The 22,484-nt window shown below is 43.4% G+C and overlaps 1 protein-coding gene across 2 annotated transcripts in view; it reads right to left on the bottom strand.

The window, feature by feature from the left end:
- The window catches only part of fsip1 (fibrous sheath interacting protein 1), a 295,310-nt gene that overhangs the window by 192,191 nt on the left and 80,635 nt on the right, over nucleotides 1-22,484 (bottom strand). The window lies entirely within an intron of this gene.

Raw genomic sequence — 22,484 nt, 5'->3', positions numbered from 1 at the left:
TTACTCAAAAAAAAGTTTCATTTAAAGTTTAAAATGTTATTATTGTCACAAGTAGCTTTCATATCAACGCTGCAAGGCCGTTATGGTAAAAATCCCCTAGCTGCCACACTCCGGCACCTGTTTGGGTACACTGAGGGAGAATTTAGCACGGCCAATGCACCTAACTAGCACATCTTTCGCACTGTGGGAGGAAACTGGAGCAGCGGAGGAAACCCAAGCAGACATGAGGAGAACATGCCGACTCCACACAGACAGTGACACAAGCCGGGAATTAAACCCGGGTTCCTGGTGCAGTAGTGCAACAGTGCTAACTACTGTGCCACCGTGTCACTCCAACTACATTGATTACACTTCCTTCCATCCCTGTTCTTGCAGGGAGGCTATTTCATTCTTCTATTTTCTCCAGCTTGATCATATCTGTTCTGATGATGTAACCTTCATCACCAATGTTTCTGGTAGGTCTTCCTTTTTCCTCCAATGAGAATTTACGCTCACTGGGGTGTGCGGGCCCTTCAACCATGTCTGCCCCACATTTTCCCCAGCCTTACAACTGGGTCAACCTTGTTCCCTCCAAGTCACTCAGCATCCTGATTTGGAAATGTGTCGCCATTTTTTCTTTGTCAGTGGGTCAAAATCCTGGAATTCCCTCCTTAACAGCACTGTGTGCATGGGTACAAATTAGGGACTGCAGTGGTTCAAGAAGGCAGCTCACCACCACTTTATCAAGAGCGACTAGAGATGGACAACACTAGCACACGCACAGACACACACGCACAGACACACACGCACAGACCACACATACACAGACCACACATACACAGACACACGCAAGCACAGGCACACTCACAGACACATGCACACACGTAAATTATAAAGTGGGAGGATAAAAGAAACTGTTTCTTTAAAGTCCAATAGCAATTGGAAGTTTATGGACCTGGTAAACCTGGTAGGAATGGTTGAGGACTCTGGATCTGTACTTGTTGGAGTTTAGGAGGATGAGGGGGGGGATCTTCTTGAAACTTACAGGATGCTGCACAGTCTGGATAGAATGGGCGAGGAGACGATGTTTCCATTAGTAGGAAAAACTAGAACCAGAGGGCACAACCTCAGGCAAAAGGGACGATCCTTTAAAGCAGAGATGAGGAGGAATTTCCCCAGCCAGAGAGTGGTGAATCTGTGGAACTCTTGGCCGCAGAAGGCTGTGGAGGCCAGGTTATTGAGTGTCTTTAAGACAGAGATAGATAGGTTCTTGATTAATAAGGGGATCAGGGGTTATAGGGAAAAGGCAGGAGAATGAGGATGAGAAAAATATCAGCCATGATTGAATGGCAGAGCAAACTCGATGGGCCGAGTGGCCTAATTCTGCTCCTATGTCTTATGGACTGATAGTTGGGTAGTTTCAATCTGGGTTTGAAGATCCCTCTGGATTCAGCATTGGGGGTGATTTACTGATGTTGATGGATTTTTTTTCTTCTTAAGGTAACAGTTTCATTCTTACAACACTGCCTGGGGTGTGTAAGTGGTTAAACAACAGGCAGGGCTCAAACCTGCAGGCTAGATGGAGAAAGCACCCACTCGGGGTCCTGCTGCTTGTTTTGTCTGTTCCTTCTGACCCAGGAGAAAACCGTTTCTTAAAACCATGGGAGAGAATTAATTGATTCTTCAGATGATCCTCTCCCACCAACTGACCAGTTACCCAAATTTGGGGTTTAGAAGTGATTAGAAATACGACTTTACTAGCCAGAGTCCAGTGTCAAAAGTTATTACATCTGGATTATGCTACATCCAGTTGAATATACAGGTGATTGTCCAGATGTCTCACAAATGGGTCAGGAGGTCATTCATACTCCTCTGACATGATTGTGGATTTGTCTAGACGGCCTGGCTGATTTTGGAATTTGTAAGGTACGGTTATGCAAATATTCAGCCACCTTCAGAGCTGCTGTTGTTCTTCGATCTTTTAAAATGCAACCCAGCTCAACAGAGGGAGAAAATCATTGTGGATATAAAGCCTTCAGAAGAGCAGGCAGAAAGCTGGCACAGACACAATGGGCTAATTGAGATCCTTCAGTGCTGCAGATCTCCAACAGAGAGTTGGCCATCGGTGAGTGGGGTACCATTGGATAATATGATTTGATAACACATTCCATGGCTTTGGTGATGATTGAGGGCACACAGGTGAGGCAGAAACTGGCTGAACTGGATTCGTCCTGCTTTTTTTTTGTGAACAGGATACGTAAACCTGGACAAGTTCCCGGGAGGACTCAAGCGCTGTAGCTGAGCTGGGAACGGCTCGGCGAGTGACAGGGCTGGTCTTCGAACTCTGTGTCACCAGAACGTTGTCAGGTCACATGTCTTGACATGTCCAGGGTGCTCAGACATTCCTTGATGTCACGTGGAGCGAACCAAATTCGCTACGCAAGGGCTTCTCCTGAGTGTGGGAGAGGGGCCCAGGAATAGGCTGAAATGATCATCTCACTCAGCATTTCTGGTTGAAGATGGCTGCAAATGCTTCAGCCACTTATGCTCACACATACTAGGCGGTCATCATTGAGGAGTAGGGTGTTCACAGATCTGCCTCTTCTAGCTAGTTTACAATAAAGATTCCAGAACCACAAAGATAAATTCCAAACATAGAGAAATTCCCAGAGGAATTTGAGGTATAAAAGGAATTGCTGTTAATAATAAATGTGTAAAACAAACAGGATAACGTCTTTTGACATCAGTCTCAAGAACGCTTTTTTTTATTCTCAAGAGTTTATATCAGATTTTATTTTCTTCTGGAATAACATCAACATGCCTGAAAAGACACCGGCTGGAGTTTTCCAGCCATTCTACTGATGGGATTTTCCAGTCCCGCCAACAGCAAACAGCGTGTTTCCCGGCGGCAAAGGGGAAGTGGCGGGAAAGCCATTGATAGGCTATCTCCACCACTGCGAAACACACTGCAGGAGTGCAGAAAATCCCACCCACTGAATTTCAACTTCACGGTGGCTAGCACTGCAGCCTCACAGTGCCAGAGACCCGGGTTCAATTCCAGCCTCGGGCTACTGTCTGTGTGGAGTTTGCACATTCTCCCCGTGTCTGCGTAGGTTTCCTCCCACAGTCCAAAGATGTGCGGGTTAGGTTGATTGGCCATGCTAAATTGCCCCTCAATGTCAGGAGAACTAGCTCGGGTAAATATGTGTGATTATGAGGATAGAGCTTGGGTGGGATTGCTATTGGTGCCAGCTCGATGGGCTGAATGGCCTCCTTCTGCACTGCAGAGATTCTATGATTAAAATGAAACATGGAACGTTCTTGGTTCTTTACTAAAAGATATCTATGTCCAAGATTACATAAAAATATATACTTTTATTTGATGAGATATTTCAGTCTTCATGACCAGATTATCATTTGATAAGCCATCTTTGCGTCCTTTAAATATGCCAACTCCTCATGATTTAATATTTTGCATTTTGCAAAGCCAAAAGATTTAAATAATCTGCTGAGTTTCATGAACCCTTGACTAAAGTAAATCGTTCTGATTCAGTAAGATGATATCATTCAATTTTGTCTTCATCTCCATTCCAAGTCCTAATTGACTTTGGAAAGTTCAGCTGTAAGCATACCCACCAAGCCCAATGATAAGATCATTAACATCATCAATCATTAAAGTATTAACGTCACACTCACATTATCTGCCACATTTTTCAGGGTTTGTTTAAGCCTACTGTCACTCTTAACCTGGCCGACCATAAAAACCTGGCCATGATCTGTCTGTCAAAAAATCATTTCATTTTCTATCGCTTCTCACTGTCGTCTCTTTCAGTTATTTCCCATTCCCTCCCTCGCATTCGTCTACCTGTTTCTCCTTTCTCGTACACCTCCTCCACTTTAGATTTCACCCTTACTTCACCTATTACTCCCCCGACTTTGCCACTTCTCCTCACCGCTCCGTTTCGTTCCAATGATTGTTTCATTTCCTCCGCTCCTCCTGTTAGGGGAGGTGGTGGCATAGTTGTATTGTCACTGGACTGGTGTCATCACCCGCAGCAATGCTCCAGGTACCCGGTTCAAATCCCACCATGGCAGATGGTGAAATGTGAATTCAATCTTAAGGAAAACCATGGTCGTAAAACTCCATCTGGTTCACTAATGTACTTTAGGGAAGGAAATCTGCCGTCCTTACCTGGTCTGGCCTACGTGCGACTCCAGACCCGGTGACACAGTGGTTAGCATTGCTGCCTCACAGCTCCAGGGTCCTGGGTTTGATTCCTGGCTTGGGTGACTGATAGTGTGGAGACTGCACATTCTCCTCGCATCTGCATGGCTTTCCTCCGGATGCTCCAGGTTCCTCCCACAGTCCAAAGATGTGCGGTTTAGGTGCATGCTGAATTGCCCCGGGATGCACAGGTGAGAAGGATTAGCAGGGTAAATATGTGGGGTGACGCGGATAGCGCCTGGGTGGGATTGTTGTTGGTGTTGACTTGATGGGCCAAATGTCCTCCTCCTGCACTGTAGGATTCTATGAACTCTTAACTATTACTCAGTTCAAGGGCAATTAGGGATGGGCAACGAATGCTGGAATTGGTAGTGATGCCCATATTCTGTGAAAGAAGGTGCAAGGCAGGAACATGAAGAAGCCAAGCAGATCTCTCAATCGACTAATTGTGTACATGAAAGTCTGCATCCAAATGGAAGTGTGAAGATAATCACTCATCAGGACTTCAAATTATCCAGAAATCAGACTGCTGAAATAACAAGGTGCGAATATCTGATGGAAACTGCCTGAGAATCCGGCTTTGGCTGCAATCAGAACCTGGCAGGTACAACATCACAGAGCGGCTACAGATGAGCTATTGTGAGGGTGGTACAAGGCAGATGAGTGTGACAAATGATGACAGCAGGTCTCCTGGTAGGATTAGCCAAAAGCAGCAGTAAGAAGTAGTCAGTGAACTACCTGATTTGTCACTGCCCTTAACATATTAACAGCACAGGGCAAGGATGGGGCCTGGGTAGGATGCTCTCTGCAAAGATAGTGCAGGCTCGATGGGCCAGATGGCCTCTTTCTGTAAGATTCCACAGTTCTATGTCCTTTGTGGAGACAGGTTAAAGTAACCTTGGTGAATTTAAATCCTGCCAAGATGCAGGTGGTAATGGTGGTGTTTTTGGAAGTCAGGATTGGACCTGGGCCTTATTCCTGTTGTGACCTTGCTGCTGTTCTGGCCTATAACAGGCTGCCTTGGTATGAGGCAAACTGAGTTCAAGATTAAATCCGTCAACAAACAACCGTTCTCTTATTCTTATGTTAAAGGTAAGATAACTGATGAAGGAGCTGAGGAGGGTTGAGGTAAGGCTGCTTCCCTGACTAAATCCTGCCTTCAGCTCCTGGGGTGACAACAATTAATATCTGACAGCCACAACCAGTCTCCTTTGTATCAGATATGAGGGTTTTCCCTTCGAACTGCCTGGCCTCAGTTCTGCTATTTTGTGTTACACTCAAGTCCAATCCTGTCGGTTTAGCTCAGTTGGCTGGACGGCTGATACAGAGTGACGCCAACAGCACCGGTTCAATTCCCACACTGGCTGAAGTTATTCATAATCCACCTTCTCAACCTTGCCCAAGATGTGGTGGTCCTCAGGTTAAATCATCACCAGTCCCCCTCAAAGGGGAGAACGGCCAATGGTCATCTGGGATTATGGTGACTTTACCATACCTTACCTCCAACAACACTATCAAAACCAAGTTGTGGGCTGTCAGCATCTTGAGGGTCACTACTGGCCAGAAATTTTAACCAGACTAACTGTATCAACGGACAAGAATGCTTCTTGACAACTGGGTAAACCCATCCCTTCTCAAAGCTTCTCCCACACCCACAAACCTCTGCTCTCACCAGCTCTGGGGAATGTCAACACTAATAACCTAAGCAATTCTCCACTTATTTATTGCGTTGACAAATTACCTGAACACTTTCAGTGGTGCAGCCAGTTCTGATCTGCAGGTGCTTGACACAAGAGCTGGAATGGTGTCAAGGGAGGGAGGCGATGGTCTAGTGGTATTATCGCTAGACTATGAATCCAGAAACTCAGCTAATGTTCTGGGGCCCCGGGTTCGAATCCTGCCACAGCAGATAGTGGAATTTGAATTCAATCAAAAATATCTGGAATTAAGAATCTACTGATGACCATGAAACCAAATGTCGAACTGTCACAAAAACCCTTCATTAATGTCCTTTAGGGAAGGAAATCTGCTGTCCTTACCCGGTCTGGCCTACATGTGACTCCAGAGCCACAGCAACGTGGTTGACTCTCAACTGCCTTCCAAGGGCAACTGGGGATGGACAATAGATGCTGGCCAGCCAGCGACACCCATGCCATAGAATCATAGAATCCCTAAGAAGGCGGCCATTCGGCCCATCAAATCTGCATTGACAACAATCCCATCCAAGCTCTACCCCCATAACCCCACACATTTACCCTGCTAATCCCCTGACACTAAGGGGCGATTTAGCATGGCCAATCCTCTAACCCGCAAATCTTTGGACTGTGGGAGGAAACCGGAGCACCCGGAGGAAACCCACGCAAACACGAGGAGAACTACAGATTCAGCCATTGCTTGAAGTCTGCTGTTTGGTTTACGTGCTAATTTTGAACATACTTTGAAAGAATGATTTGAAATATTTAAAATCTCAAAGAGCCCTGGTTATAAAACCTCTTGGCATTTAATGCAGCGATTTGTTTGTATAAGAATAATCACTCACATCTTACAAAGCCCACAGTTCAAGATGAAAGCAATTCCTGCATTATGTTCCTCCCTCGGCATTTTAATTCAAATGGGGATTCAAATGTCAGCACAGTGTGGATATCTTGCTCCACCTGTTGGCAGCTCTTTGAATGGCATCAACTTTATTAAGATAAGGTCCTTATCCCAAACGATGCCTGTACCCCACCCGATGGAGACCACTCCATGGGCAGTCGCCCCTGGATGCAAGACCATCTTTCTAAAATTTGCACCCTGCAATCATTCCCAGCACACCAACATCTCAAACAATTTTATTTTAGTTTGGCTTAGGCTTTTTTTTCACAAAATACTCATAGAATCCTACAGTGCAGAAGGAGGCCATTCAGCCCATCGAGTCTGCAATGACCACAATCCCACTCTGACCCTATCCCCATAACCGCATGCATTTATCCCAGCTAGTCCCCCCCCCCACGACACTAAGGGGCAATTTAGCATGGCCAATCTACCTAACCCGCACATCTCTGGACTGTGGGAGGAAACCGGAGCACCCGGAAGAAACCTACGCAGACACGGGAGAACATGCAAACTCTGCACAGACAGTCACCCAAGGCCAGAATTGAACCCAGATCCCTGCTGCTGTGAGGCAGCAGTGCGAACCACTGTGCCAATGTCCTGCCTAAATAATACTCTTTATAATAATAATGTGTTACAAATGATCTAGAAGGCTGGCTAGGTCAACTGGCAGCAATAAAAGGTGAATATTTGAGAAGGAAAATTTATTACAATTTTAATTCAATGACAATCAAAAGGAAAGCCAAAAGGTTACAAAAATAGAAATGCAAATTCTGGCAGTATCTCAAATCTCTAAATGGATAATAATTGTCTAAATATTCGAGATTTCTTTTTGTGAATAATCTTTTTGCTTTCCAGCAACCCAAACCAAGGCTTTGAGTAGAATCACAGAATCTCTACAGTGCAGAGGGAGGCCATTTGGGCCATCGAGCCTGTACCGACCACAATCCCACCCTAGTCCCCATGACATGAAGGGGCAATTTAGCACGGTCAGTCCACCCTAACCTGTACATCTTTGGACTGTGGGAGGAAAACGGAGGAAACCCCGCAGACACGGAGAGAATGTGCAAACCCCACACAGTCAGTGACCCAAGCCGGGAATCGAACCCGCGGTCCCTGGCACTGTGAGGCAGCAGTGCTAACCGCTGTGTCACCCTTTGGTACAAAGGTACAAATCAAGTACAAATCCTCATCTTCACAGTTCTGGATGTCGCAGAATCAAGACAAATTCCTACAATATACCTCTTCACTCTCAAACTACATGTTGCCAAGTCATGCACACAAGTTGTTTAGATGATGTGGCCACTATTTCCATGTATTCCTGTTTGCAATGGCCTTGTTTTTCTTTCTGGAACTCGACTGAGCAACATGTAAGATATATAGTTGGCATAAAAAACTGTATTTGTTTAATAAAGCCAAAGTAACCATGGCATTGTGGAGGTAGTTGGGCATCTGCAGCAGCTGACCTCAAAATGGCATTGAAAACTGCAAAGCATTTTATGGGTGCTGGGATTCTGGATTCCTGTCTTAAATAGAAGCAGCAACCGCAAAAATATAATTTGTTCATAAGTACATTCCCTGGATGGGGAATAATTTTTCTTGTGGTGAAATTGAGTGATGCTCTCCAATGGCTTGTGAATGAAATAACTTTCTGTTTTGCTCGCCCAATCTCAGCATGAAAGACCCTCTTATGTCAGGTACAACACAGGACCACTTTGCAGTATTAACTTAAACCTCAATCAAAGAGCGCAACCAAATGTGCCAACGCGAGTTTGCATCATTTCTCATACTTACTTTTCGTCCAAAGCCTCTTTGATAGGGAATGTAAATTTGCCTGGGTTAAGAATGCCAAGAGCGCATTTCACAAAGGGCCTTTACACTCAGCAGATGGAAGGGTTTTTCACCTGGGCTAGTCCTGGAAAATATGAATCTTGGATTTTCCCCTGTTGAGGCAAATCGGGCAGAGCTCTTGTGGCTTACCAGATATTTCCCCTCACTCTGAACCGGGTTCAGGTCCTACGCCAGTGTGGTTGGCCATGGGAGGAGTGGTCATGATATGGCCAAGCAAGTTGGTAATCAACCTGCTACTCCTTCCAACAAGCCCAGAGGTGCGAGTGAGAGAGATTTCTGGTCAGCCCCAATGCTGCCCCCTCCTCCCCCCGGGTAGGCAATGGCCGAGTGGTATTATCTCTCCGCTATTAATCCAGTAATGAAGTTGATGGTCAGGGGCGGGGGGGGGGGGGGGGGACCCAGGTTCGAATCCCGCCACCACGGATGGTGGAATTTGAATTCAATAAAAGAAGTCTGGAATTAAGAATGTACTGATGGCCATGAAACCACTGTCGACTGTTGAAAAATCCCATCTGGATCCCTTAGGGAAGAGAATCTGCCATCCTTATCTGGCCTGGCCTACATGTGATTCCAGAGCCACAGCAATGTGGTTGACTCTCAACTGCCTTCAGGCAACTAGAGATGGGCAATAAATGCTGGCCAAAATGTGACACCCATGTCCAACGAATTAATAGAAAAAATCTCCATCAGTGAAAGACATCCATGGCCATTTGTAAACGATGGCTAATTATGGATAGTTGGAGGAAGGTGGGATAGTAAATGTACGGATTTCCTCTTTTTTTTAAACAAGGACCACAGTAAGTGATGTTTAATAGATTGTATAATTAAGCGTAGAGTACCATGTATAAAATTGCATAGAATATACAGCAGAGAAAGAGATCATTCAGCTCATCTTGACTTGCCAGTAATTAAGAGTCTATAGCAGAGTACAAGGTAGGGAATAAACTTTTTTTGATTAAAGGGGTGAAGGAAGTTCAGAAGTCTTTATTAATGGGAAAAATGAAGATCCTACAAAACTTTTGTAACAGACAAAGAACAAACAGGAATAAAAATAGAATGTATTCAAGAGGTGGCTAGCTATAGCGCTTGGGGCGAACAGAATCAAAGATTATGGGGAGAAAGCAGGATTATACTATTGAGTTGGACAATCAGTCATGATCGTAATGAATGGTGGAGAAGGCTTGAAGGGCTGAATGGTCTCCTCTTGCTCCAATCTTCTTAGTTTTTATGTTTCTAGAAAACGTTGAATAAACTGATGAAAGGACCTTCACATGAAACTCTGTTTCTCTCTCCACAGATGCTGCCAGACCTGTTGAATATTTACAATGACTGAGAATTTCCAGCCCCCAAACCCCATGGCGGGTTTTTCCCACGGCAGATGCGGCGAGCCACCAGCAGGATCCTCCAGTCCCGCTGACACTGATGGGTTTTCGTGTGGCTCGCCTTTCCCCCGCCTCCAGAAAAAAACCGCCAGGAGGGATCTTCGGCTGGACTGGAAGATTCCGCTGGTGGGAGGGGCTGGAAAATCCCACCCAACATTTTCCGATTTTACTTCAGGTGGTCGGTATTCACAGCAGTTTGCTTTTTCTGAAAGGTGGTTTGGCGCACCTTTTACTGACATCAATAAATTGAAAGGGGCCAAGATTTTCTCCCTTGGCCCCACTACCTGATGCCAAGGACTTTTAAAAATTAGAAGCTGGCCTCCTTCGCACTGAGCAGCAGAACTACAACCAGCGGTTTCCCAGAAATCATTGTGCTGTTGGCTTCCTCAAAATGGAGAATGCCAGTTGTTCCTGCATCCAATCCGTAGTGTGGGAATTCAAAGCCATGCTACTGATTTTCAAGGTGATTTTAAAGACCAACTTCCAGCTCTGCACAGCAAAACGTTTCCTTTAAGTGCTTCCTTATCTTTGCTCCAGAGGTTACATTTTTCCATCTCCATTTATACGCTTCTGCTTGGCTCAAATTCGTTTTGTGGCTCTTTACAAAAACAATAGTACAACTCAGCCAATACTGGAGACTTCCACTTGCCAACTACCACGGTGGAAGGTACTTTCCAGCTTCATTCAGTTAAATATAAAAGCACAATCCAACAGACTGCTCGTTCCCCGGGCGATGCGACAAGTGAAAATGTAACATGGTAAATAGAACATGCCGAGTGAGGAATAAATTCTCAGGAAAAAACAAGCGGACCCCAACATTAAAAAAGGCCTCGACGATATTCATTTACAAATGGCGGTAACACCATAGTGTAAGGCAGTTGTTTTTAAAGTGTGAGTCATGACCTCAGGCGGGCGTTAAAAATTGGATCACCAAAATTGACTTTGCAACGATTTCCTAACCACTTTTTTCTGGATAAATCACTGTCATAGAGGTTTACAGCATGGAAACAGGCCCTTCAGTCCAACTTGTCCATGCCGACTTTTTTTTTTAAACGCCTAAGCTAGTCCCAATTGCCCGCATTTTGTCCATATCCCTCTATACCCATCTTACTCATGTAACTGTCTAAATGCTTTTTAAAAGACAAAATTGTACCCGCCTCTACTACTACATCTGGCAGCTCGTTTTAACACTCACCACCCTCTGTGTGAAAAAAATTGACCCTCTGGATCCTTTTGTATCTCTCCCCTCTCACCTTAAGCCTATGCTCTCTAGTTTTAGACTCCCCTACCTTTGGGAAAAGATGTTGACTATCCAGCTGATCTATGCCTATGAGGGGTGATCTTATTAACCTCTATAAGATCACCCCTCAGCCTCCTATGCTCCAGAGGAAAAAAGTCGCAATCTATCCAGCCTCTAAAGAAAATACATTCTCTCTGCAGTACTCAGTATGATCGTAGAATCCCTACAGTGCAGAAGGAGGCCATTCAGCCCATCGAGCCTGCGCTGATAACAATCCCATGTATTTACCCTACTAATCCCCCCTGAAATTAAGGAACAATTTAGCATGGCCAATCAATATAACCTACACATCTTTGGAGCGTGAACCACATCTTTGGATAACATGAAGCAATAAACAGATCAGCTTGCCCTGTACGTGCACTAGTGTCAAACTCCTTCCCCTTTCCAGTAAGTTGGTTCACGTGCTTTCTATGGTACACATGTAATGATAAGCTGCAGTTAACCCATGGGTCCATTTGTCGACCGGAAGAGGGGGAAGACACCAATATCCAATAAACCTACTGGCCAGAATCTCACACCTGAATCTGTCAGAAAGGACATTTGCTCCATGGCAAGATAGAACAGCACTAAGACTAATACTGAGCAGAGCATCTGGTGAATAGCCACAAACTATTGATTCGCAGGGATGCACCATTTTGTTAAAGTATTGTTACAAGTCAAGTCGGATATTGCAAGATGTTCTACGAAGCTTGCCTGACCCATAATGTTTTACGTTGAATTTTACGAGGATGAGCATGCGAGGTTACATTCCAGGTTTGATTTAACTGACCTACAAGGAGCTTTTATCGAAACCAAAGTTTAATTAAGATTATTGTTGACACGTATAGTAAGACAATTAGCAAAAACTTTTAACAATTACAAAGAAGAAACACAACAGCCACAATAACGTATAACTCATAAGGAAATATCTCTAATGTGTTCCAACCAAAGCCAACATCCAATATACAAAACCCTCCAAATAAATACAATGCAGCATAGGTTAATGGCCACTCGTTACAGGAATCCAGCCTCCTGGATTGAGTGCTGAAAATCCCAGAGAAGAAATTCAAAAAAGGTTGTAGCCGTATCTGTTTCCCAAAGCACAGATTCTTTAAAGCATGATGGCACTAAACCTCACCTTCAGCTAACTGATAATAGTTTCCAAACCAAATAAAGAGAAGAACAGGGAGGGAGAGAGAGAGAGACACTGCTTAACATGTTACTAAACTGTTTCAAAACACACTCCCCAAAACAAAACTCAAAGCCTGACTGCCATATCTTAGCTCCACCCACCAATTATATCACTGAAGCTATACGCTGCATGATATTTTTTAAAAACCTTTCCTAAAGATACACTCACATGACAGTACAAGGGACAAATCTTCAGATTTTCTGTCTAAAATTGAATTGGGTGAGCCAAGTGTACATCAAGCCCCAATAATTAGTTATGATGACGTTCGGGATGTTGGCAATTGTCGGGAAGTTGCGCTAAGTATTTTGTTACTTGTACTGAAACAGTTACACGTTGTACTAACCCAAGAGTGCGCCTGCGCAAATCAGGAACCGACTTGGAACCATCTAGATGACTAAGGCAGATCATAACAAACTTTTAGTGAAAATTAATAATGGCTCGTGACATTTACTACATTTGATAAATGCCAGCAGATAAGTGTTCCATAAAGAACAAGCAGTGACGCGTTGGAACCTTGGCACATCACCATGCAATCTAGTCTTTCCGAGACAGTTCACCAAGAGAACTTTGCATTCAAAACATAAGATACAATTGTGTTTTCTACACAGACATTTTAAATGATTAGTCATATTGCAGATGATACCAAATAAAAAGTACATTTCAATACATCTAAGAGAAAAGTCATAAATCGTTAATAATACCAGATTTATTACAAAGAAATGTTGATTTGAAACCCAAGCCTCCAGAAACAAAGAACTTAAAAATTGCTGCAAATCGCATGTGATATTTTCTTAGGATTCCAAAGAGTCACAAGTGAACTATGTGCTACACCATGTGATTATGATACTGTCTTCTTTCTGGGAACTTGATGTGAATCTATGCCAAAGCGTTGGATGAAACTACTCTTCCTTCCAAGTGTAATGCAACAAGACAACAACAGCAATAATACCACTGCAAGGGGATGTCAATGGACTGGTTAGGTGGGCAGAGCAGTGGCAAAAAGAATTCAACCATTGCTCTCAGTGTCCCAGTGCATCAGTCACCGAAAGTAAGCACGCAGGTACAGCAGGCAATAAAGAAGGCAAATGGTATGTTGACCTTCATAGCGAGAGGATTTGAGTGTAGGGATGGGGATGTTTTACTGCACTTGTACAGGGTGTTGGTAAGACCACACCTGGAGTATTATGTGCAGTTTTGGTGTCCTTATCTAAGGAAGGGTGTCCTTGCTATTAAGGGAGTACAGGGAAGGTTTACCAGGCTGATTCCTGGGACGGCAGGTCTGTCATATGAGGACAGACTAAGTCAGTTAGGATTACATTCACTGGGCTTTAGAACAGTGAGGGGGATCTCATAGAAACTGTCTAACAGGATTAGACTTAGGGTTAGACAGGGTAGATTCAGAAAGAATGTTCCTGATGGTGGGGGAGTCCAGAACTAGGGGTCATAGTTTGAGGATAAGGGGTAAGCCTTCTAGAACTGAGGCAAGGAGAAATCTCTACATCCAGAAAGCGGTGAATGTGTGGAATTCACTCCCACAGAATATAGTTGAGGCCAAAACGTTGTCTGATTTCAAGGAAAAATTAGAAAAAGCTCTTGGGACTAAAGGAATCAGGGATTTGGGAGGAAGCATTAATCAGGACACTGAGTTTGAACAGCCATGACCATAATGAATGGTAGAGCACACTCGAAGGGCTGAATGGTCTACTCCTGCTTCTAGTTTGAATGTTTTTCTATGTTAATCTGGAAAAATGTGAGGTAATGCACTTGGGGAGGACTGCCAAGGCAAAGGATTACGCCATGAATGGTAGGACCCTGGAAAGTACTGAAGATCAGAGGGACCTTGGAGTGCGTATCTACAGGCTTCTGAATGTGGCAGGGCAGGTAGATAAGGTGGTTAAGAAGGCATATGAGGCACTTGCTTTTGTTAGCCGAGGCATAGAATATAAAAACAGGAAGGTCATGCTGGAACTGAAAAAAAAAACGCTGACTAGGTCACAACCACAGTAGTTCAGGCAGTACTTTTCAGATCTACACATTGATATGTCAAAAAATATAGTTGAGCAGCATTGAAGTTCAAACTTCTGGCTATGTATCAAAACTAACATTGAAAAGATGCTGACAGCAGTTATTGCGTCACCGGTAAATGATGGGTGAAGATGGGATCATATCCAATCAAGAAGGAACTTAAGAGGAATATTGTTAGAAAGACCTGTGAACTTAAACCTCAATAATTCTATTGACTTCTCATTTCCAAGTTTGGAAGCAAGTTAGGTGACATGGTTACAAAGCTGTTTGCTTGAAGTTCAAAGAAATGTAGGACGTCTGTACCAAATGGCCTTATTGAAGGAACAGGTTTACACTGAGAAGGATTTGTATCTCAGTGTGAATGACTTACTCTCTTATTTATGGCAAAGGCATGGACGGTAGTTTGAAGGCTTTAGTTCGGTTTAAACACGTTCTGAGATTGAAAAGCTGGCAATAAAACGTGTTTGTGATACTGTGGTGCTGTCATCAAAACCCACCTGTTTGTTCATGTTCTCTAAGGCAGGAAACCTGCTATTTTTACCTGATTTGGTCTATATGGGACTCTAGTCACTTTCCATGTAGTTGTTTCTTATGAAGTGGCCTACCATGGGACTCAGTTCATAAGAACTAGGAGCAGGAATAGGCCATCTGGCCCCTCGAGCCTGCTCCGCCATTAAATAAGATCATGGCAGATCTCTTCATGGACTCAGGTCCACTTACCCGCCCGCTCACCATAACTCTTAATTCCTCTACCTTGCCTTAAAAACATTCAGTGAGATAGTCGCAACTGCTTCACTGGGCAAGGAATTCCACAGATTCACAAATCTTTGTGTGAAGAAGTTCCTCCTTAACTCAGTCCAAAATCTGCTCCCCCTTATTTTGAGGCCATGTCCTCCAGTTCTAGTTTCACCCGCTAATGGAAAGAAGTTCCCTGCTTCTATCTTATCTATTCCTTTCATAATCTGTTTTGTTTCTGTAAGATCTCCTCTCATTCTTCTGAATTCCAATGAGTATAGCCTCAGTCTACTCAGTCTCTCCTCATAAGCCAGCCCTCTCAACTCCAGAATCAACCTAGTGAATCTCCTCTGCACCCTCTCCAGTGCCAGTATATCCTTTCTCGAGTAAGGAGACCACAACTGTACCCAGTACTCCAGGTGTGGCCTCACCAGCACCTTATACAGCTGCAACATAGCTTCACTGTTTTTAAACTCCATCCCTCTAGCAATGTGGCAAAATTCCCTTTGCCTTCTTAATTACCTGCTGCACCTGCAAACAAACTCATTGTGATTTTTGCACAAGGACACCCGGGTCCCTCTGCACAGCAGCATGCTGCAATTTTTTACCATTTAAATAATAGTCCATTTTGCTGTTATTCCTACCAAAATGAATGACCTCACATTCACCAACATTGTACTCCATCTGCCAGACCTTCACCCACTCATTTAGACGATCTATATCCCTTTGCAGACTTTCAGCATCCTCTGCACACTTCGCTCTGTCACTCATCTGTGTCATCTGCGAATTTTGACACACTACACTTGGTCCCCAACTCCAAATCATCTATGTAAATTGTAAACAATTGCAGTCCCAACACTGATCCCTGAGGCACACCACAAGTCACTAATCGCCAACCAGAAAAACACCCATTTACCCCCACTCTTTGCTTTCTGTTAGTTAACCAAACCTCTGTCCATGCTAATGCATTACCCGTACCACCAGGCACCTTTATCTTATGCAGCAGTCTTTGGTGCGGCACCTTGTCAAATGCCTTCTGGAAATCCAGATACACCACATCCACAGGTTCCCCATTGTCCATTGCACATGTAATGTTCTCAAAGAATTACACCAATTTAGTCAAACATGACTTGCCCTTCATGAACCCATGCTGTGTCTTACCAATGGGACAATTTATATCCAAGGGTCTCACTACTTCTTCTTTGATGATAGATTCAAGCACTTTCCTTACTACAGAAGTTAAGCTAACCGGCCTATAGTTACCCGCCTTTTGTCTACCTCCTTTTTTAAACAGTGACATCACATTTGCTGTTTTCCAAGCTGTGGGAACCACTCCAGAGTCCAGCAAATTTTGATAAATTATCCGCAGTGCATTTGCTATTTCCCCCGCAATCTCTTCTGGTACCTTGGGATGCGTTCCATCAGGACCAGGAGACTTGTCTACTTTTAGCTCCATTAACTTGCCCAACACTACCTCTTTCACGATAATGATAGTTTCTAGGTCCTCACCTGCCATAACCTTCCTGTCATCAATTCTTGGCATGTTATTTGTGTCTTCCACTGTGAAGACCGACACAAAATACCTGTTCAATGCCCCAGCCATTTCTTCATTCCCAGTTATTACACGCCCCTCTTCTCATCCTCTAAAGGACCAATGTTTACTTTAGCCACTCTTTTTCCTTTTGTATATTTGTAGAAACTTTTGCTATCTGTTTTTATATTCCGAGCTAGTTCAACATATAATGGAAGCGTAGAATGGTTTCATCCCATGAAGGAGACTATTTGGAATCCGCGGCAGTTCTCTGTAGGAGCAATCCCAGGTGTGATCTTGAAATGCCTACTTATTTATTAATGTCACAAGTAGGCTTACTGCAATGAAGTTGTGAAAATCCCCCAATCGCCACACTCCAGCACCTGTTCGGATACACTGAGGGAGAATTTAGCATGGCCAATGCACCTAACCAGCAGGTCTTTCGGGCTGTGGGAGAAATCCCAGAGGAAATACATGCAGACACGGGGAGAATGTGCAGATTCCGCACAGATAGCGGAATCAAACCCAGTCCCTGAGGCACCAGTGTGCCACTGTGCCATCCACCTACACACACTGTTATAATTTATGTCAAATTAATGCAATGCTCTTGAACTACCTGGAACAAATGTGGCCAAGTACCATAAGCTTTTAGATTACAAATTGGATCAAAGATTGTTAGCAGAATCCAACATAGCTGAAATGGAAGCAAAGGATGAGACGGTGTGATCACGTGAGGCAGCAGAAAATTTTCTAAGCGTTCCCAAATATGGTTACATAGGACTGCATCATAATCAACCCTTTCTTCCCATCAGAATCCCAAAAACACTGCACCCTTCTGGGGAGTCAGTCTGTCCTGACGAAAGTGGAGGGGTGAAATGCAGTCAAATAATTAGATTTCATTTGACCCAATTACTAACACACACAAATGTCACCGTTTGTTGACACTAGCTACCCTCAAGCCCATTGTTATGTATTTTGGCCGTAAGGACTGTTTCTGTATGAAATTAGGTCATGGAATGTTCCTATCCCAACTGCACGGGCAAGCCTAATCACGAGCTTGAAGAAGCCAGCGCTTGTTTTTACTGCTTGCAGTTGCAGACGAGATAATTGCTGGTATCTGTTTGTTTTTGCTCCTCTGTGTTTGCAGACAGCTCAAATGAAAAAAAATCATTAGAACCTAGATTAGAAAATCTTCTCCCCCACAAAAAAAAACAATATTCTCTGCACTTTAGACAAGAGAACAAGGTCATAACGTTGAAGATAGTCAGACACTTGTGAGAAAAGCCAGCCACTGGGTTCTAGTGGGGTGACAGATTTGATCTGATTTATTGCTGTCACATGTATTGGCATACAGTGAAAAGTATTGTTTCTTGCACACTGTACAGACAAAGCATACCGTTCATAGAGAAGGAAAGGAGAGGGTGCAGAATGTAGTGTTACAGTCATAGCTGGGGTGTAGAGAAAGATCAACTTAGTGCCAGGTAGGTTACAAATCGGCCAAATGGCTCTGCTGGGCCAGGCTCCCTTTTAGATGCAGTTTGATAAAAGTACAGCATTCCAATTTTGATGTCCACAAACAGGAGGATTCTGCATCTTTAATCTGTGCCTTTGAAGAATCCATATTTTACTGGCTTCAAAAATAAAGTTAACTTAAAAAAAATGACAACTTTGCCAGTGGAAGAGGCTAAAATGCTTACATTTCTTTTCAAAAATGAGAAAATAAGCAACTTGTCTAGTGAACTGGAAGAGGAGAAAGTGGAATGTCTTGTTGGGAATCTGTGTTTACCACAGTTATAAGGATGGGGCAATATGATACTAATTCAAGCACCGTGTTATAAAAATGTCTACATCATCAGTGTGTGTTATGAATAATAATCTGTATTGCGTTCTCAAAAGCACAATAAATTCGTCAACTAGGCAGATTTAGTTGTCATTTTAATCCTCCATAAATTGATACATTTGCTTTCCACATGTGGAAATGCAATTCAGATGATAGTTCATCGTAAAGACAGGCACAATAAAATTATTGGTTCCCACCCATTTATTATTCATGCTGCACTGACGGCCATTAGTTATGGTCTGAAGTATAACCTAAGGTTAATCAGAATATTTCACAGAATTGCAAAATTATGATAGTGCAGGAGAAGGCCATTTGGCCCATCATGTTTGCACTGGCTCTCCAAATCAGCAGTTCACTTACTGCCATTCTCCTGTCTTCTCCCATTAATCCTGCACAGTCTTGCTTTTCACATGACAGTCTAATCCTCTTCTGAATGCTTCAATTGAAACCACCTTCACCACACCCTTAGGTAGAGCATTCCAGACACTAATACTGTGTAAAAAAGCTTTTCCTCATATCGCTATCACTTATTTTCTAATTACTTTAAATCCATGCCCTCTAGTTTGCAATCCTTTTATGAGAGCAAACAGATTTTCTCTACTCATTCTGTCAGTACAGAGAACAGGAATGAGATAGAGAACCTGGTGAATTGGTGCAACAACAATAATCTCTCCCTTAATGTCAACAAAACAAAGGAGATTGTCATCGACTTCAGGAAGTATACTGGAGAACATGGCCCTGTCTACACCAATGGGGCGAAGTAGAAATGGTCGAGAGCTTCAGGTTTTTAGGTGTCCAGATCATCAACAACCTGTCCCCCGTCCACCCCGTCTACACAGCGCCCCCCACCGTGCTGACACTACAGTTAAGAAAGCCATCAACACCTCTACTTTCTCAGAAAATTAAGGAAATTTGTCATGTCAGCTACAACTTTCACCAACTTTTACGAATGAACCATAGAAAGCATTCTTCCTGGTATCGTAGCTTGGTATGGCTCCTACTCTGCCCAAGGCTGCAAGAAATTACATAGGGTCATGAATGAAGCCCAGTCCATCATGCAAACCAACCTCCCATCCATTGACTCTGTCTACACTTGAAAAAGCAGCCAGCAAAATTAAAGACTCACACACCCCAGACGTACTCTCTTCCATTAGGAAAAAGATAGAAACGTCTGAGATCACGTACCAACCAACTCAAGAACAGCTTCTTTCCTGCTGCTGTCAGGCTTTCGTATGGACCTATATTGTATTAAGTTGATGTTTCTCTACACCCTAGCTATGATTTTACTAACGACACCCAGAATATTGTACGCTATATTAATGCTTTATTTGCTTTGTACTTTATTTCACCATGCAAAAACAATTAACCTGAAATGTGAGTTGTTACAAGTTTGTAAGCTGGTTAGGTTTTGGGACTGAGGAGTGAAAGGGATCATCTGATCCAGACTGTCTTACTGGGAAGAAGGTACAAGATAGTCACCACTGGAAGCAATGACCAGACCAAATGGTGGATAGAATTTTAGGGCCAGATTTTTGTGGAGTCAGGGAGCATTCACAGGCCTTTAAAAATGGTGCTCAGGATTTAATTCCAGGATTCTTGTGCCAAGTTTCACTGCAATCTCAACCTGGCTGGTTCCATTGCAGGGGTAGGCATCTCATAAACAACCTCCATGTCAACTCTTATCATTTCCATGCTCACTTACCCAGTATAAGCACCATACGGAATGTATGAACTTTATAATAACATTGGCATGTGTGGAAAAGTTCTTTTTTAGAAAAAAAAAGGCATCCATAGCTTTCTTTAAAAAAAAACTGCTGTTACTACAACCCTACAGAATTGTCAATCAACCAGATATTTAAACTATCATTGGCAGAAACTAAAAGCACTTGACACCTTGTTGTCTTGTGTAAATAAACACTGAGCCAAAGGTTGAGATGTCAATCAATGTTTTCCCTTCTGCATGCCAGTTATAATAAAGTAGTGGAAGGTTAGTTGTACTCGTTAGAGTTTAGAAGAATGAGGGGAGATCTCACTGAGACATATAAGATGATGAATGGGATGGATAGGATAGAGGTGGAAAGACTCTTCCCGCTCAAAAAAGACAGTAGGACTAGGGGGCACAGCCTCAAGATAAAAGGGGGGCGGTTTAGAACGGAGTTGAGGAGGAACTTCTTCACTCAAAGGGTGGTGAATCTCTGGAATTCTCTGCCCATTGAAGTGGTGGAGGCTGCCTCGCTAAATATTTTTAAGACGCGGGTTGATGGGTTTTTGATAAGAGAGGGGATTAAGGGTTATGGGGAGAGGGCGGGAAAGTGGAACTGAGCAGCGACAGATCAGCCATGATCTTATTGAATGGCGGGGCAGGCTCGAAGGGCTAGATGGCCTACTCCTGCTCCTATTTCTTATGTTCTTATTAGGCTCTAGCCACGCCTCATTATGTATGCTTGGCTGAGAGAGCAGACTTTCATTACTTTGAAATGGGAGGAGGCCCCAGTGGAACTGAAGCACTGGTATGGACTGGTTAGGCCAAATGACCTGTTTCTTTACCTTTTAATCACCTGTAATCCTATTTATCAGTGTTTTAAGATTATGACAGCAGTTTCACCTCAGATCACTTCATCATAGCAACATCCTCAGCTTTCAGTTCTTCTAATTGCTAATGGTCTAGAACCAAGTTAGCTCAATGCCAGTTTTCTTAAATTTCCCCATTCTCTCTTGTAGCTCCCCTGCAACTCCAAACAAGTGTTTGAGATTCCATCACCCCCACACAGCGAAAACCATGCACCACATTTATTGTAGCTTTGTCTATAACGAATCTGCTCCCAGATTTTACGGGATGCCGAAGAGACAACGGAATTGGGTTCTGACTACCATTCGTAAAGGCCTGGGCTTATTAAACTGCTACATAAACACAGCTTACAGACTTTTCTGCACTGACTAGCATAAAGCACCTTTTGTTCAGTTTATAATGGAACATAAAAATATTTGAACTATAATCAAGAATTCAGCATCTAACAAAACCAGTGACGCCACAAATCAATTTGCCATCTGTATGACAAAATTACCTCATTCCCTTGTAACTTTAATGGTATACCTTAGAAAAACCTTGTGGTACATTTTTACAGTGCCTTTGAGAGGCTGTAACCTCATTTTAAGGTTGCCTACATTCTAGGTACATTAAATTGATACAGTTATCAAACTCATAGTCAAATTGACAAGAGCGTACTTAAAATTTTAAAATAACATAGAATCCACTACTGTAATAAAAATATTTCAATGATTTTTTTTAATTAACATTTCAGAGATGTGGCCAAAGCAAATCAGAAGTGTAGAAATCATTACTTCTTGCAAAAGGGAAAGAGAGTGCTTGTTTTTTTAATTCATTCTTGGAACATGGGTGTCACTGGCTGGCCAGCATTTATTGCCCATCCCTAGTCACCCTTGAGAAGGTGGTGGTGAGCTGCCTTCTTGAATCGCTGTAGTCCACGTGCTGTGGGTTGACTCACAATGCCGTCAGGGAGGGAATTCCAAGATTTTGACCCAGCGACTGCGAAGGAATGGCGATATGTTTCCAAGTGAGGATGTTGAGTGGCTTAGAGGAGAACTTGCAGGTGGTGGTGTTCCCATGTATCTGCTGCCCTTGTCCTCCTAGATGGAAGTGGTTGTGGGTTTGGAAGGTGCTGTCTAAGGAACTTTGACAAATTGCTGCAGTGCATCTTGTAGATAGTACACACTGCTGCTACTGAGTGTCGAGTGTTGATGGTGGAGCGAGTGGATATGGTACCAACCAAGCAGGCTGATTTATCCTGGATGGTGTTGAGCTTCTCAAGTGTTGCTGGAACTGCACCCATCC

Source organism: Carcharhinus amblyrhynchos, chromosome 14, assembly GCF_965287045.1.
Source record: "Carcharhinus amblyrhynchos chromosome 14, sCarAmb.v2.hapA, whole genome shotgun sequence".
Classification (NCBI taxonomy): Eukaryota; Metazoa; Chordata; class Chondrichthyes; order Carcharhiniformes; family Carcharhinidae; genus Carcharhinus; species Carcharhinus amblyrhynchos.
This window is presented reverse-complemented; position numbering and strand designations above follow the sequence as displayed.